Below are 17871 nucleotides of genomic sequence, written 5' to 3'. Positions count from 1 at the left end.
TCAAAAACTCATCAACGACAAAAAATATGCTATTCAAAAAAGCACTTTTACATGGAACATACTAACCCAAGTAATTTATAAGTTGGTGTGAATTTACGACCCTTAGTTATTCTGTGCAATATGTTAGCTTTAAGAATAAAAATTTATATAGAGTTAGTAATATTCTGTTCAGTTAACTACTGATGATAACATTTTGTTAATAAATCGAATAGGATGTTCAATATCAACAGTGAACTGAGTAACTTATAAGAATATGTGAAAATACTTACGAAAAATTTGGTGTGTCTGTGTGTGTGTTTGGAGCTGATAGTCTGTTTTCAGCTACTTTCGTTAGAATTATTTGCGACGTTAAAAATGTTCAGTATATATCCAGACTATTAGTGAATATAACATTAGAAAGGTTTGTCATTATATTCGAATTTGTTTTAATATTCTGTGCACGTAAAATAAAATTATAATTAATGTTCAACAAAAATTCGTTCTATGTGAGAGCCAATTTTCTTTTGAGCTTTCACTTTGAAGATTTCAAGTGATGACGTCAATTCGATTTCGAAGGAAAGACTTAACTCCTTGCTGCACCTGCACTCTGTCACGCGCACTTCAAGAAAATTATTTTGTGTTTTAGGCCAGAAACGGAAAGTAATCTGGAAAACTTCTCCGCCGTTAATGACACACCTAGTAAGTAAGTACGTTAAGTATACTTTTTGTTAACAAGTTCTTGCTCGGAATGGATCGTCTTTGCACTCATGTATCTCATACAATTTTTAGTAGACGATTGTGTTTTCGAAATTTTTCATATTTTGAATTATACAAAATGTTGTGGTAACCATTCATTTATTATAAAAGACTGGGTTATAAATAAATCCTAAAAGAAAGAAATTTTACATATTTTCAGAAAATAAGTGAATTTTTCTTTTCAGTTTCCAAGTTTTAAATTGATTTTAAACTGTGAAATTGCTCAGATAAATCTCTTTAATAAATAGATAACTGCAAAAATATTGATTAGAACCTAATTTTCTGCATCTGGGCTACTCGAAAAATGAAAATACGCGTGACTGTGTTCCACACCTTTTTATATAATTTATTAAAGTTTTTCTATAGCGCTAATTATAAATTAATGTTTTATTTTAGGTTAGGTTTAGCGCACATTTTCTCCACGCACATATGAGCAGCGTTTTATATATTCTCTCTCGAAGCAGCAAAAATATCAATGCGCAATTCATCAGGTAGCAAATTGTGAACCCAATTAATGGTAGTACGACTGAAACGTTGTTTTACAATGTTAAATATTATTAATGTTAAGTGTTGTATCTTATCATGTCGGCTAAATAATGTAAAGTGTGAAGTAATCTCGTGAAGTGTGATTAGTGTATTCATTAAAACTACGGGAAATAAAGTCTATACAAATATACTAAACGTGTCACAAAATAAACTTATAATGATTACATACATTTGTCAACAAAAGTTTGAGATGATTTAATCCTTTTCTTGTAACTAACTTCTATTATCGATCTGCATTACTTTGTAAGATATAATACACTGCGATGAGCAAATTGTAAAATTAAGAACGAGTTGTGTTATACATGATTTTAAAAAACAACAACATCCAAACATGTGGTCAGCTTCCGGTCAGTTACCTCTTTCTTTGTGAACCTGACGATGACCGAAGAAGGTTCGCTCTTCTATGTAAAATATTTTCTCAACCCAAACGAGCCGTTTTTGCATATAAATTTCTCAACAAGTGGGTTTCTCGATATCACTGATCCAATTCATGTGTACTTAGTTTGGGACAAATTATTTATTTTGGTTTGTATAACATAAAGAGATGTTTCTTTCAAGGAAACTACTGGCAAAGGTTTCGTTTCAAACAAAATCAATACTTTTGTTTCAATTACTGTTTAATGACGATAGGATCAGCGTGACATGGTCAAGTGGCTAGAGCGATCTACTCACAATTTGAGGGTCGCAGGTTCGAATTCCCGTCACACCAAACATGCTCGCCATTTCAACCGTAGAAGCGTTATAATATGACAGTCAATCCCAGTATTCGTTGGTAAAAGAGTAGTCCAAGAGTTGGCGGTGGGTGGTGATGAATTCTCGCCTTCCCTGTATTTTTACACTGCCAAATTAGGGACAGATGGCGCAGATAGACCTCGTGTAGCTTTGCACGAAATTCATACAAACAAACAATAATGACAATGGCTAAGGTACTTAAAATTCTATTTTAATAATCTTCTTATTGCATAAAAAATCACTACAGTAAGCAGGGTGGTATAGTTAAGAAATAATGCCATTAACTTAAGGGGTTACTGTTGTTTAGTGTGCGAAAACACGCCGAAAAAAAGTGTTTTCTGTTTATTACACGTTAAAATCTGAAGGGTAAAGAGCATTGATATCAATGATTTTATTTTCTCAGTGCATTTTATTTTAAGTTAAACATAGGGCTACACAATGGGCTGTTCGTGCTGTACGTACCATGACATTCAAAATCCAGATTGTAGCTTTTGAAAGGGCGGATTTTGTACATCAGTTGAGTTGGTGGTATTAAAGCGAACTCGAAAATTTAAACAAAAGGGGTGACGTAGTATAACATAAAACTAAGAATGATAAAGAGATACAATGATAAATTTTCTTTCACGATGAAAACTGCCTTGAAAGTCTACAAAGACACAAAAATGTTCACACACTGAAATTTTAGATGCTGGTTTCGTGGCACAGTATCACAGCTTATATTAAATACAGTATTACGAAGCGTTAACCGCACTTAAAACGAAAAAATTCTGTATACTAATACTCTGTTCGCTGACGTTCCGTTAGAGGTGAAGCCGTGCCGCCAGAAGGAACATCGTTAACCCTTAGGTATGTGACAGTGCAATCACACTGTAAATGAACTTATAACCAGACTATTAAATTAGGAACTTATAAGAAATGCAGGTTATAATAAATACTGAAGGAAATATTGAAAGAAATAAAAGCAAAGTTTTCAGTATATCGTTATTTCTAACAACTAACTTTTAACAAAAGACCCTCTAACAGTAACTATAACCATTTGTTCACACTTTTTACTTGTCTACCTGTGTCTTCTCCATTAGACGAAACATCATCAAAAATCTGAGGAGCTGCAAAGCAACTTGAAGGCTTGGATCTTCTGATGTAGATGAAGATATCGCCATTGTGGTTATAATATTCGTTACAGTGGACTTTCAACTGCCAAAGAGAGTTCCTCGTTTCTGACAATCTCAGGCTCAACACGACTACAAACATCTCAGTCCATGACAAAATTAACAAAACTATAGATAAGTATGATTTAGAGTGGCCTAACATCCTTTAGTTTCTATTTGCAGCCAACCAACTGCTTGCTTGATTAAGTGTTTTAATTATACATATTAAAAGTATGGTTCTATATACCATAGCAAATACACGTTCAATATATGGTACTTTAACTCATTGAATTTGTCAATTTTCCACCAAGAAAACTGTTTGCATAAATTACTACAAAGTTGTATCAAAGATGATGACAAAATCTAACCATGTTCTATTGAAAGCAATATACAATGCAGGTGTAAATATGAAGACATAAAAAAACACTTTTAAAAGCAAATATGTCTAAGTTTTGGCAATGCTTAATACTAAATAGCAGCTATGCAGAGTCATTTATCTATCAGCTTGTCAATGTAAATAAAAAAATCTACTTCTGTAAGCACACTTCACAAACGTAGTAAAACAAGTCAACATTTTGGAGTACAAACTGTAAGGTTTCGTTTCTTTCTGCGCTAGCCGTGTAAAATTTAACAGTGATAGACGAGAGAGAAAGCAGCCAGTCAATGCCACTCACTGTCAATTCTTGGTCTTTTTTTATTATTATTTTGCTCAAAGCTACACAAGTGCTATTTACGCTAGCTGTCCCTAATTTAGTAGTGTCAGACTAGGGGAAGGCCGCTAATCATCATCAATCACAGCCAATACCTGGGCTGCTCTTTTACAAACGAATAGTGGAACTGAACGTAACATTATAACGCCCTCACGGCTGAAAGGGTGAGCATGTTTGGTATGACGGGGATTTGAACCTGTGACCATTTTATTATGATTCGAGTGCCCTGACCACTTGGCCATGCCAGGGTACAAGGATTCTCTTTTACCAACGAATAGTGTGACTGGCCATACATCATAACGACCTAATGGCTGAAAGAGGGATTTCAAACTACGATCTTCAGTCGAAAGGCCTAACCACCGGGCTATGCCAGGGCAAGCATGAGGATAAATAAAACATTACTACAATACATAAAGCAATTTAATTACTACTATTAAAGCGTTTGGCTTAATATCACAACTCTTAAAGATGGCTGAATAACAAAAAAATATATATAAAAACGTTCTTGAAATGATTTTGATTTTCATTAAACACGATCGATATACGCTTCGTCAAAGTCGATGTTGATTTCGAAAGTCAGAATTATCATACTTAAATCTTAAATATACTATAGATGAAACTTATTAAACTATCTATCGACTATAAATATTGCCCGATCGGGTTTTCACAGAACCTTTGAGGGCATTAAAGTATTACAATAACACTCTGATGCTGTCACCAACTGCTGGCAAAATTAAAAATAAATTTTATTAAGCTGACTATGATACTTAATGTTTTAGCAGAAATCCTATTCATGTCAATTATGGAAGATTCAATAAATATTATGGTGTGTAATATAGAAATTGACTATGTTTTATAGTTTTTGAAGTAACATGTGTGATGAAAAGACCAAATAAAACTGGAAGTAGATGGAAATTTGCTGGAAATATTTATTGTTTGTTTGTTTTGAATTGGCCAGGTGGGTTAAGGCGTTCGACTCGTAATCTGAGGGACGCGGGTTAGAATCCCGGTCGCACCAAACATGCTCCTTTTTTTCAGCCGTGAGGCGTTATAATGTGACGGTCAATCCCACTATTCGTTGGTAAAAGAGTATCCAAAGAGTTAGCGGTGGGTGGTGATGACTAGTTGCGTTTCCTCTCACCTTGCACTGCAAAATTAGGGACGGCTAGCGCAGATAGTCCTCGAATAACTTTGCGTGAAATTCGAAACAGCAACTCAAAACAACTCGTACAATTTACAGACTTTCCAACGTAAAAGCTATATTACTTTTTTCTTATTAAAATTATTTTTAGGGACCGATAAACACGTTCAAGTGAAGGAGTCGCTGACTCCTTCTTTTCTGTATAGCTAATTTTCTGTCACTGACTTGGTTTGGTTAAAGATCAAAATGCAGATATTTTCCTTTGGGTTCCTCTCTACCTTAACCCTTCGCCTACGAAAAACAATTTACTTCTCTTACCTTAACGTCCTTTATTCTTTCCTTCTTTGTTAATATTCTGCCATAAATAATGATTTATTTTTAAAAATTATGAACATTTTAAATTCTATTTCTTTTCCTTTTCTCCGCATTCAACATTCTCTTAATGGTTTATACGTGACATTTTAGAAATAAACACATTGAAACTCAAACGAAGAAACTCAGCCCTTAAAATTAATATTGTTTACTATAGTTAGCAATTATATAAGTTCTATTCGGAGCGAAAAATCCCAACACACATCATAAATAATGGGAATGAACATTTCTCACTAAGTGATATTGTTCAGTCTCACCAACTAGCTAGAAATAGTTTCCTGTGAAAATGTTAGATTGAGTGTAGGTGCTCGCTATGTCGGTTCCAATACACAGAAACAAAGAGCAACAAAGGTTGACTAGATGGTGATAAACGCTATGTAATTTTTACATTTGTAGCTTTATCAGAACCACACTTAAGTCATAGCACATCATTTCTAAATATTTTGTTGAAAAATTATGGAATTGGTAAATCAGTGATAAGATATTAAAATACGCCCTCTGATTTGTATTTTAACTTTGAGTATTTATTGAGCAAGCTTTAAAGTCACAATCAGCTAGTCAAAACAATGCAATTAAATTTTTGTATAGCATACACATAAATAATAATCTAGGTAAATTTTCACTTCTTATCTTTTACCCTGCTGAAAAAAATATGTTTCTGAGTTAAAGCTTTAGATAGTGACCTATGTGAGCAAAAGATAATGCTAAGATACTGTTTTTACATATACTTCTGATTTGAAATCCTTAACATGTAAATTAAAATGAATGAGAAACTAAAAACAAAAATTTCTGTAACATAAATTAGTATTTTTAAAACGTCATATTACGGTTCCAAGAAGGGAATTGAAAACTTGCTAACTAAACATAAAATCTGGATTCAGTTAATGTGTTTTATTATTGATAAATTTTAATTTACTTTTTTATAATTATCTTTATATTCACCTACGAAATTATAGGTAGGCCCTCTTATACGCCTCTTAAATTTGAATTTCAAGGTAGTTTACCCACATATATTATCTGTTAATACAGTAAAACAACCCAACATTTCCATACATACGAATATGTATATATATTCACATATTTGTGCGTGTCTGTCAGAGAGAGAGTTTGTTCATACGTGGTTGAGTGGAACTACATTACGGCATTGCCTTGTGTTCATATAGGATAGTATGATGACATCGAAAGCTGATCAGTTTTAGAAAGGGTACGAAACGTTCTTATTCAAAGCAAAATATTCATGCACGCAGATCATAACATTTTCTTTTCAGATAAAAAATTTTGAACTTCTGAGTCTGAGATATTCATTGCATTTAATGGCATTGAAAAACAAATGAGTATGGATTAATATAGAGTACAAGAATCGTCCAGAAAAGAACCAACAAGTAAAAAAGGTTTGACATCTTTTAACAGGGGAAAAGTCACAAACACACAGTCCCCCGCTGGTATGGCGGTAAATCTACTAATTTACAACGCTAAAATCAGGGGTTCGATTCTGCTCGGTGAACTCAACAGATAGCTCTATGCGGCTTTGTTATAAGAAAACACATACAAACACAAAGGTCATTGGTGACAACATGTCTTATAAACAAGAAGAATATCCATTTGGATAAATGACACAAGTTTATTACTCAACATATTTGTTCAACCATCGCATATTTCAAGCAGCTGAAGAATTAAACGAGTATTCTTGTTATTGTATAGAAGGCCATGTCATACAATCGTTGAATGCAACGTTTTTCAATACTTGTGATATCGGATTGTTGAAGCGAGTGTTGGAAAATCGTTGTCCTCGTACAATAGATTACAAAAGAGAGAAAGTATATGTTTTTGATATAACAGCCTTATGATAGAGTTGGTTACACTTGAAACTGTGCTACTGAGTTTTGTTAATAATCCAAGATCTTCAGATAGAGCGTGACCTGGCGTGGTGACATGGAATGTAACAACATGATATAGCTCCAAAATCATTTTAATGTAACATGCTGAACATCTGTATTGAATTTGAGTAACGAACTGCTCTAAAACTCTAATTTTGCAAAATAATAATATTTTCATTATGTACTTAAACGTGAACTTCTCTTTATTTAATATTACTCAAAATTAAAATCAAACTAGTATTTTGTACAACTACCTGCATTGTTAAGCCTATTCACATTTTAACATACTTGTTGTAAATAACATAAGTATCCATTTAAGGCAGCCTAAAAAATTAGAATGAAATAATTTATACATTGGTTTATTGATCAATCGGATACAATTTGAGTAGTTTAATTTAAGTTACAAGAACCTTATTCTTATATAATAGAAAAATATTCCATAAGCTTACTAATGTTCTGAAAGATCAATAAAAGTAGTAATTTTTAATCATGTTCGTTTTGCAATATAACAGTAAATTTTTATTTCCACACAGATTTAAATCTTGTATGACGTGGTTTAGTATAAAAAAAAAAAGTTTCAACTATAAGTCGGTCTGTTTTAAAGTAATAATTGAATATATAGCAATAACAAGAGATTTTCTGAACGTTCATTTTGATATGTGGATTCATAGACTGAATTCCATTCCGTTTCTATATATATAAAGCAGAGTTCCCTCGGATGATTGCATCTCCTTTTAACTACTGTTATCCATTTTTCCGAGGTTAGTTCATATCTTATTGATTTTAAAACCACAAGTTTTTGTTATATTTGTAATGCGGTATTTTCCATCATTCTGATATTATCTCTAACGGTTCGTGAAAATTATGTAATCTTTGATAAAGCTTACATATTTGTTATCAATTTTTATTTTTAAAGTCACTGAAATCTTCCTCCCTAGTTTGCAATTATTTTATTTTTTAAGGAATGTGTTTTGAATTGTTTGTGATGATAAGATACCTCAACATGCTTAGAGGTTTGTTTTATAACAGAAAACAAAATGCCTAAATTTTGCTTTTCATAATAAATTTACAGATACACTCAAAAGTTTTGTCGCTATTTTATTATTTTATTTTAGTTGTAGGGTTGTTTGTGTTTAGGTGTAGAATGGGCTAGCTGTGCTTTACCTATAGAAAATCAAACATTTGGTCTCCATATCCATAGATGAAGAGCTTTCTTAAAGCTGTAGGTTATTATTACAGGTACAATGAAGTACTTCTGTAGTTCAGTGATCACCCTTTTATGTTCATCCCTATTACAACTGCCAGTCTTCCAGCTGGTAATGCTCTCATTTATCATATGCGTTTCAAGATGAATGATATTTTAATCCACTGAAATCTTATTTCAATATTAAAGATAACATTTGCTTAATTTTCCTATAGCGCATTATAACTTTGTCGTATTTCTTATAATAATAAGGAATATGTTTTCTTTTGTGGTACATCTTGTTTACACTGTTGAATGCTTTTGTTCTTTTCGTTATTTGCTGAAAATTCACTGGTTGATTATTCTTTCTCATAGTAACCACAATATTAATTTTAAATATCATTTTGGTGTTGTAATTAGAAATATTTTAAAGGGAAATATTTATCCCTATAATTCTTTTGCTTTGTTGTATTTTTTTTTTAATTTCTTAGTTCTTCGATACGACATCCTAACTACTAAGCAAATCCAGCCCACTTAGAAAGAAATGGTAAACGTAACCACATTTATCTTTCAATATACAAAGGAACATTGAAACAGGACCTAAAAGTGTTTCTGTGAGATTTTCAGCAGGTTACTTCTTGGAAATATTGAATGACAAGTCAAGACTTTAACTGGCCCTGCAGAGTTTGCTCTAGACATGAACACCTGTAGAACGAAAGCTCAACTGTGAATAAACTCAATAGAATAGATATGGAAAGAACAAACAGCATTGTTGAGACTGAAAATTAAGAGTATTATGACGATAATACTTTATTTAAAAGCTTGTTGATCAACATAATGAATGTATGATGGTAGATGTATAAATAAATAGAAAGAAACAAGTACAGGTAAAGAATTTTACTGTGTCAAAATCACTTCAGGATTTGTTTGGTAATTTTATTTCTACATAACAATGTGATTATATTACTAGTTTGGCTACAGCAAGAAGTCAGTCATAGTAATACGGTTTTTAGTATTTAAAATTTCTATATTTATTTTTTAGCATTTATAATTAGAATAGCACTTAAGTTATGTTATGTTTCTTTCGCTTTGAGATATCAACTTTAATTTCCGGGTGACATGGTGAAGAAAAACAATGGTCTGACATGAAAAAATGCTGTAATGTTTGAATTCATCAAAACACATCTTTAAATTTTTTAAAGATTTATATCTTTAATGGATGAAAATTAGAAAACAAAAACTGAGGTTTCATTATGGTGAAAACATAGATTTTAGCAATACGTTAATATATCATTAGCAGATAATATGAATATCGAGAGAACTGTTTTCATTTTAACTTTTTCAATATTTTAAAATTTCAGCTAGTTGTTTCAACCACAGTTACTAATGACTTTGTGATCATAATCACAGAAATTACAATATTAAGTGATGCCATTAACTCGCCAGTATTTAGCTTAAAAGACTTGAAATTTATTTGTGTTGTTTATGCTCAAAAAACAGATTGCTCTCGTATAGGAAGCAGCAAAAAAAATCGCTCAAGAGACTTTCAAAAATAAGGTGTTTTATTAATATATGGTGTTCATAGAAGAAGATCTCTATCTCTATTTGTATAACACAAAATTTTTGATTTAATGTTTGAATAAAGTTACTCCAGCTTATGAGTTTATTCTTCTAACATTACTTTATTAAAATCATTATGAATGATTTCTCAATTTGTTGTTAACTTTTATTGTAGTTAGTAAGTATTGTGCAGCTATTAGCATGCAACTGACTTCATTGTTATTTCACTCTGTGCCTAATATTAGACTTCAGACACATCATACTACCAATTGATCACTATTAACATTGGCATTAGTTGATCCTGAAAATTTGATACAGTCTAACACAAATCTTTTCCCTATGAGTATGTTTCTAGCTTCACTAGTGTCTCATAAAAATTTTATTACTAAACTAAGAATCAAGTATTACTGGTGACATTTTAACCTTTTTAACTAACTTGTCTTCCACTTCAAATTTTCTAAACCTGGTGAAAATTGAATGAATGATAGCGTTTCTAACCAAATGCATCACCACTGTTAACATTGTCGATGAATTGTTAATGCTCCCTAGCTGGCATAAAAATTGATTCATTAGGCGTTTGACATCTCATCTGTCCAAATGCCAGTTTAAGAAGTTCAAATATCTGAGCCTGTATAGTACCAAGAGAAAAACAAGTCATTAACAAAACCAATGAATCAAAAAGGAATGTTCTGATCGTTGACATAATGAAAAATAAGGTATCAATGCATCAGTATGCGAACAGTTTCTCATTATCTCTTGAATGGATGGAAATCATGAAGTTTTCATTGTCGTTTGTAATTGGCCAAAATATCCATCATCTGAGAAAGAAGGGTGAAAGAGCAAGCAAAACATCCACAGTACAATTTCACATATTCAAGATCACCCTAACAACGTTACTGACATAAACCATTAATATTCTGATCGTACCTTTGAGATCACATGATCCAGAAACATTTGCTATTTTGACGCCTCTCTATTTATGCATAATAATTTGCTGTAATATAATTATAAATGGTTTGCCGATTATCGTTAGTTTTACGAAAATGTTCCTGAAGCTATTTAATTCAACAAATAATTTCTTTTTCAAATGTTAATCTTATGAGTCGTATAATGTCATAGATTGAAGAACAGTGAGTTTCATTTTAGTACTTCTACTTTAATCTGTTTAGATAAGTAATGTTTGATTTAACAGCAACAGTCTTCTTAAGTGTAAGAGTAGTCGTCGATCTGCTTATAATTCTCATTACTTAATCTTTATTTAGAACTTCGAAGTAGCCATAAAATGTTTACTGCGCTCTCATAATGCTACACCTATTTCTTAAATGATTTGTTCTAATTATATATAACGTATCTGTTTTGGGTTTTCCGATTTTTATATTAAATGATTCATCTTTTACTTTACTGTTACATTAAATTCCATGGCAGTTCAGGTATGTTTTATAAATATGATCTTGATATGCAAATCAGCAAAAAACGTGATATATTCGATATAAAATAGTGGTGTAATAAGTTATATAACAACTACACTACATCTTATAAAAGTCGTGATGACAAGAAACCCACTTGAAGTAAAAATGTATTCCCAAGACGGCTGGTATGGGTATTAAAACGTTAATTAAAATAAAGTACAGAACAACGTTTCGATCTTGTTAGGTCATCTTGAGGTTAACAAAGAGAGTTGCAAACTTTTAATATTCATATAAATACATACTGATTTTTTTATTAATGGTAAACTTAAAATCCACGTAGTTAAATAAATTTTCAACCCAATTCCATCCAATAGCTGGCGCTATATATAGATGGCTGGTCACGAGACGCTTTCTGAAGGTAAAGTATATACTGAAAAACAAATATAACGCATAAAACTAACAAGGAATAAAATTAAAAAGTTATGAATTTTAAATTAAGTGGGAATCTGATAGAAAATTAATGAAACAAGAATTAAAACCACAATCAGAATTTTTGTAAATTTAATTCCTGCTTTGGCAGATTTATACCCTTAACTGTAAGCCAAAGTGAGGATTATATATTATAAATTTGTGATTGTGGTTTCAATTAGTACAAAAGTTCTAATTATGAGGAAAATCGCTATACTAAAACTTTATAGATGCTGTATTCATTCCATATATGTATAAATACTGAATTAGTAAATAATAATTATTAACTAGCATTAAATTATTTAATTTTCAACACATTGTTATTGATAAAGTCTATTTTCTTCAGTGCATACATTTTATCAGTTGAGGTTCATTTACATTTTAGGTAATTATTGTCAGCTGATTCTTTTAATTTGAGAAATATATTTTTAATATAAAATATATATTTCAAAGTGTAATCCATTTAATTTATCTTTGATTGCTAACTTTAATAGCAAAAGCTTTTAATTTACTTATCTTTCGCATCATGACGACCAATTCAGATTGAACACCCAAAAATGTGGTTACAGGTAACTTTTTGTTAATTTATGTAACAGGATCCCTACCTCATTTTAAAATTCATAATTGTAATGCTCTATTTTTACTTTTAGCTGCAATTGAGTTTTTAAATAAAAATATTTCTATTTCAATATTTTGATGCGGTTTCCAATTACATTTAAAGTCGACTTGAAAACAGATATAAAATAAGAGGAACCCTGCCATACACTAATATACATGTATACTTAGACGTATATATTAACTTTTATATAATTTTCTGAGGTTTCATTAATAAGAATGTAAACACATGTTATGCACACGCGAATAGCTTACTCAGAGTTACACAGTTTCATTGTGGGTGTAAATAACCGCTAAATAAATATCAACTGATTACTTTCGTGACACATTGTTTACTCTTTATATAATGGCCTCATAAAGATGAAAAATAGTGCATTCGTACTAGTCTGTTCAATTTGAATGTTTTTTTAAAGTTTGCTGGTGGAATACTTGTATCTTTTATTTCAACTTAAATTTATTTCAAATGATATATAATTTGAAATATGATCATCTGTCTCGTCCACTGTTTATTACATTTCTAAGTATACAACAAGTTAGTTCATATTTTACTCTACACTTTCAGTCTTATATTTATAATTCGCCAGTGCAAAAACCTTATGACCTCATGGCTCCACATTTGCTCGTTAAATATCTTCGTTCCTCCATTTTTTAAATAACCAAGTTTACCACATGTGAGTTACGTTCACACAGACAAATAATGTTTGAACTAAGCATTTAATGTAAAATTTATTTATGAAATGACAAAAATTATACAGGGACTGGGAAATGAGATTACTTAAGCAAAAGTGTCCAGTCAAAATCCTGAGAAGACTTTTGAAATTTTCAACAAGTAAAATTAAACTGATTAGAAAACCATTAGTAGGCTTATGTTCTTAGTCTTCAATGGAAAAGGAAAACTCACAAGCACAACATGTTAATATGGTTTCAAAGCGATAGATAGGTAATCAAACTATGTTCTTTCACAAAACTCATAGACTAGCTTGCATAATTTCTATTTAACTAGTAACACTATTGGACTGAGACTACGAAATTATCAGTTTTGTTCAACATTTGGAGAAGCAAGGCGTATAATCTTATAAAGTATATACAGCCTGAACAGTATTTATTGTTACTTAATTATTCCAATATTTTAATTTATCAGTTATGAATAACTATATCTTAGATTGTATTAAATCTGGCATATGATACAATAAAAATGTCAGCAACATTCATAACCACAGATAGTAGACCCTATGATTCTATCGTTCCATCATAGTTTGTGGAGGCCCTGCATAGCCAGGTGGTTAGAGGGTCGCGAGTTCGAATCTCCATCATACCAAATAAATTCGCCCTTTCAGCCATGAGAGCGTCATAACGTAACGATCAATCCTGCCGTTTGTTAATAAAAGAATAGCCCAAGAGATGGCAGTGGGTGATGCTGACTAACTGCCTTCCATTCAGTCTTACACTGCTAAATTAGGGACGACTAGCGCAGATAGCCATCGTGTAGCTTTGCGCGAAAATCAAAACAAACAAAATATTTGTGAAAATGACTATAAAAAAAATAATCTTTCAACAACGACAAGGAATCTTCGAAAATTGTGCCTGTCCAAAACAAATAACTGCAACTTCAAAACGATATGTTTAGCCTCTGACAACCAATTCTAGGCACCATAGTAAACATTGATTGACTCAAGGGATCTTTGACGAAGTTTGATACAATTTTTATATCATGTATTACAGAAACAACAAACTTTTTTTCGTGTAAGATAAAAAAATCTGAGATATATATTTTTTCTCGAAAAGGAAAAGACGTTCATCGGTATAAAATTATAAAATAAAATCACTTTAAAGTACAAACTGAAACTAGTATATTAATGAGTTGAACTAATGATAATACAAGATAAATGATGAACAATGTGAAATAAGTTTACGAAAGTATAACGCAATAAGCTCGGCATCGAAATAAAGAATAAGCTATTAGTTATGTAGAAGGGCTAAATGTGCATTATTAAAATATCCTCGCTATGTCAAGTTGTGTGTATGGGCTACAAATACCTAAAGATTAGATTTCGTCCTTCATTCATCAGTGGCTGAAGAAAAACTGAGCCGAGTCTATGAGATCTGCAGTTGATTAAAAATAAATATTTACACACAATTTAAGAAGAAAAGAGCATGTTGTAAAATGTTTAAAAATTTGAAACTGAAATGAGAAAGAGGTTCGGTAATAAATAGTAATGAATTGAGTACGAAGCTTCAGATGTTACTTAAAATCCAGACCTATAACAGTTATAAAAGAAACTGTTAATAGACGAAATCAATTATTCATTATCTTCAACAGAATTTAAGTAATACAAACAGCTTGTTTGATGTAAGCACAAAGATGCACATTGGGTTCTTTTTCTCCGCTTACCATGGGTATGGAAACCTGGTATTTAGGGTTTATCAAGCAGTAGATACACCGCTGTGTCACTGGATGGCAATATAAATACATAGGATATTGCATAGATATTACATATTTGATATTCTTCTTTACAAGTTTTATGACATTGGAGCAAATCGTAAACATATACATTGGAACAAATATCCACAAATTCCTTACTTTTGGTGCCCAGCGTGGCCAAGTAGTTAAGGCACTTGATGCGTAATACGAGGATTTCAAATTCGAGTCAATATCACACCAACCATGCTCGTCTCATCAGCCGTGGGGGCGTTATAATGTCACGATCAATCCCACCATCTGTTGGTAAAAGAGTAGTCCAAGAAGTGGGTGGTGATAACTAGCTGCTTTCCCCTAAGTCTTACACTATTAAATTGGGGACGGCTAACGCAGATAGCCCTTGTGTAGCTTTGCACGAAATTCAAACCTTATCTTTGCATGTGAATTGGAGTTACTATTTCTTCGTGAATTACTCATAGATGTATCTTATTTTCATTTTGAAATGAAAATTAACACATTCGTTGGACAACCACATTACATAGTTAGTAAGTGAAGCGATAGAATTAACATCCGTTCTCTTAAAAAAAAAAATAAATAAGAAATGTAATTCTGCCTCAGCAATGGCATTGCATTGTACTTCTCATTTCCTTCAATGTTTTTTATTTCTTGTTTTACTTTGTATCCTGTAGTAACTTTATAATAAGAAGCCAGAGGAGTATATAGGCTAAGTTTATTTAGCGAATTATTTTATCAACTTGCTAATGACTTTGGATAATTAGTCTTTCTATTTACGTAATTTTCTAGAGTGATTATATAAGTGTAAAAGTAAGTCTTCTTGAGAAACGTTAGTTCGTTTTCTTTTTTTTTTTTATAAATGCATGTACTTTATTTGACGCAACACATATTTTGTTTTGGTTAAAATGTTGTACTATGTGTTTATATTAAAAATGAATGGAAGTACGTTAGTTTACATAAATATGATTGCATATAGTAATCAATAAAGAAATCCCATATTTAAATAGATTACGCCTTAAAAATTCCAGACCTAGAGAAACTAACTACAGGCGTATTAAAAACAATAGATTTTATTCAGTAACCTTTGGATGTGGTAGGGTAAATCATTACAATTTGTTTGTGCACCGATACACATTTATTAAAATGTCCATTAAAATCACGACAAATTTTGCATTGCTGTAAAAAATATGATAAAATAAAAAAATAAAAAACACTGCTAATTTGGGATTCAGATATGCATTATAGTAATGTGTGAAAAATCCTGTACCACTTTTAACTGTTTCTGATTACAGCCCATGGTTCTCAGAATAATTTATTTAAATGTGGGTGTTTGTTTTATAATTACGCTATGGAGTTAATTATAAAACAATAAATTTGTGTGAATGTCTCTTTTTCAGAGTTGAAGTTTAAGGTTGAGTCGTACTAACAGATATTGTATGAAACTTTGATGTGTTCAAAGTTTCTTGAATTTTGAGACGAAGTTGTTCCTGATTGTTGAAGTTTCTATTTATTTATTTGTTTTTCTCATCTTTCATGCATTCATTTATTTAATTCTTATTTTACCACTGGTAGGTTCGTAATTCTAGAAAATAAACATTTATTTCTTCAAAATCGATTCTTAAGAATATTTATATACTTTGTCTTGTAGCACACAGAATTTCACATTCGAGATTGAAAAAAGCCAAAAAATAATAAATAATGTTGCTAAGATAATCTGTCAAGGTGACCCCAGACTTGCAAATTTCCAAAGAATAGCGATGAATAGATTCAAAATATAAACTAAAACCGACCTCTTGTATCAAGGCCTGTATGTAATACTATTGTCTACTGAGCAATTTATAACCAAATCTTTCAATTTCATGTGTTATTTAAGTCAGTAAAATTACGTTTGTTTTTAGGCAAATAACACTGGTTACAATGCATTATTTACAAAAAATAATTTGTTTTCGATGAAATGGGTGCATACAGTATAATAGAAGTCTCAGGTGTAAAATTAATCATATCCAATTCCATTTCATCTAATGTTTGAAGAATTTAATAGAAAAAGGAAACTCATGCCTGTTACATCAAGGTTTATTACGCTTTTACGTATTTTCGAGTTGATGTGACGTATACAATATGTCTTTGAAGGACATTTGGTATATTTATATATACACAAATATATCTGGTTGATGATGGGATTATAATATATATATGTACATTTAAACGTTTTATTTGCCTCTCTCAGTGGCACAGAGGTACGTATGCAGACTTACAACACTAGAATCCTGGTTTCAATACACCTGGTGGGTAGAGCACAGATAGCCCTTTGTGTAGCTTTGGGATTAATTACAAACAAACAAACGTACTATCTTTCGTGTTGTATAATTATTGTGTACTTTGTAATCAATGTACAAGATAAAAAGAAATAAACTAAAAAGTAGAGCTTAAGAGTAATAAATGTTCTGAAACCGTTTTTTAAAAAGGAGGTAATTCTAAGAAATGGTAAAAGTTGAAAGAAAGAAGAAAAGAAATTGTTGTATGAAATGTAATATTTCCAGAAAGTGAAATTTGAATGGACAAATTATAATAATGTATATACACACACACATATATATATATAGAGAGAGAGAGAAAAAGTGAAAAAAAAAGAAACCCTGAATATCGAAATCCGATTTATAGCGTCATAAACCGCTGAGCCACCGAGGTATAACGCAATATGTTGTAAAGTTGGAGTGATTATTAATTCTTAGTTTTCCCATAGATAGGAAAAATAATGTAAAGAGGAAATAACGCAATCTTTCTGCTCCTTTTCTCAAATGTAGTCTTATTTGTTTGTTTATTTACTGACTTTGTTTAAAGTCTCTCTGTGCTGGGCGTCCCTAATTCTGAAGCAATAGAGAAGAGAATTAGTCAACACTACCCTTTCTCTGTCTATACTTGAACTACTTTCTCACAACGA

General features: G+C 31.3%; 1 protein-coding gene and 1 long non-coding RNA gene across 3 annotated transcripts in view; one reads left to right on the top strand and one right to left on the bottom strand.

The window, feature by feature from the left end:
- Positions 1-17871, bottom strand: part of LOC143238650 (uncharacterized) — a 368402-nt gene that overhangs the window by 320086 nt on the left and 30445 nt on the right. The window lies entirely within an intron of this gene.
- Positions 501-9316, top strand: LOC143239642 (uncharacterized). The gene is made up of 3 exons (XR_013021281.1): positions 501-682; positions 3093-8022; positions 8936-9316. It is a non-coding gene; the product is annotated as an uncharacterized LOC143239642 (long non-coding RNA).

The sequence above is a fragment of the Tachypleus tridentatus genome, chromosome 13 (genome assembly GCF_004210375.1).
Source record: "Tachypleus tridentatus isolate NWPU-2018 chromosome 13, ASM421037v1, whole genome shotgun sequence".
NCBI lineage: Eukaryota > Metazoa > Arthropoda > Merostomata > Xiphosura > Limulidae > Tachypleus > Tachypleus tridentatus.
The sequence above is the reverse complement of the archived record's forward strand: the minus strand, read 5'-3'. Positions and strand labels throughout refer to the sequence as shown.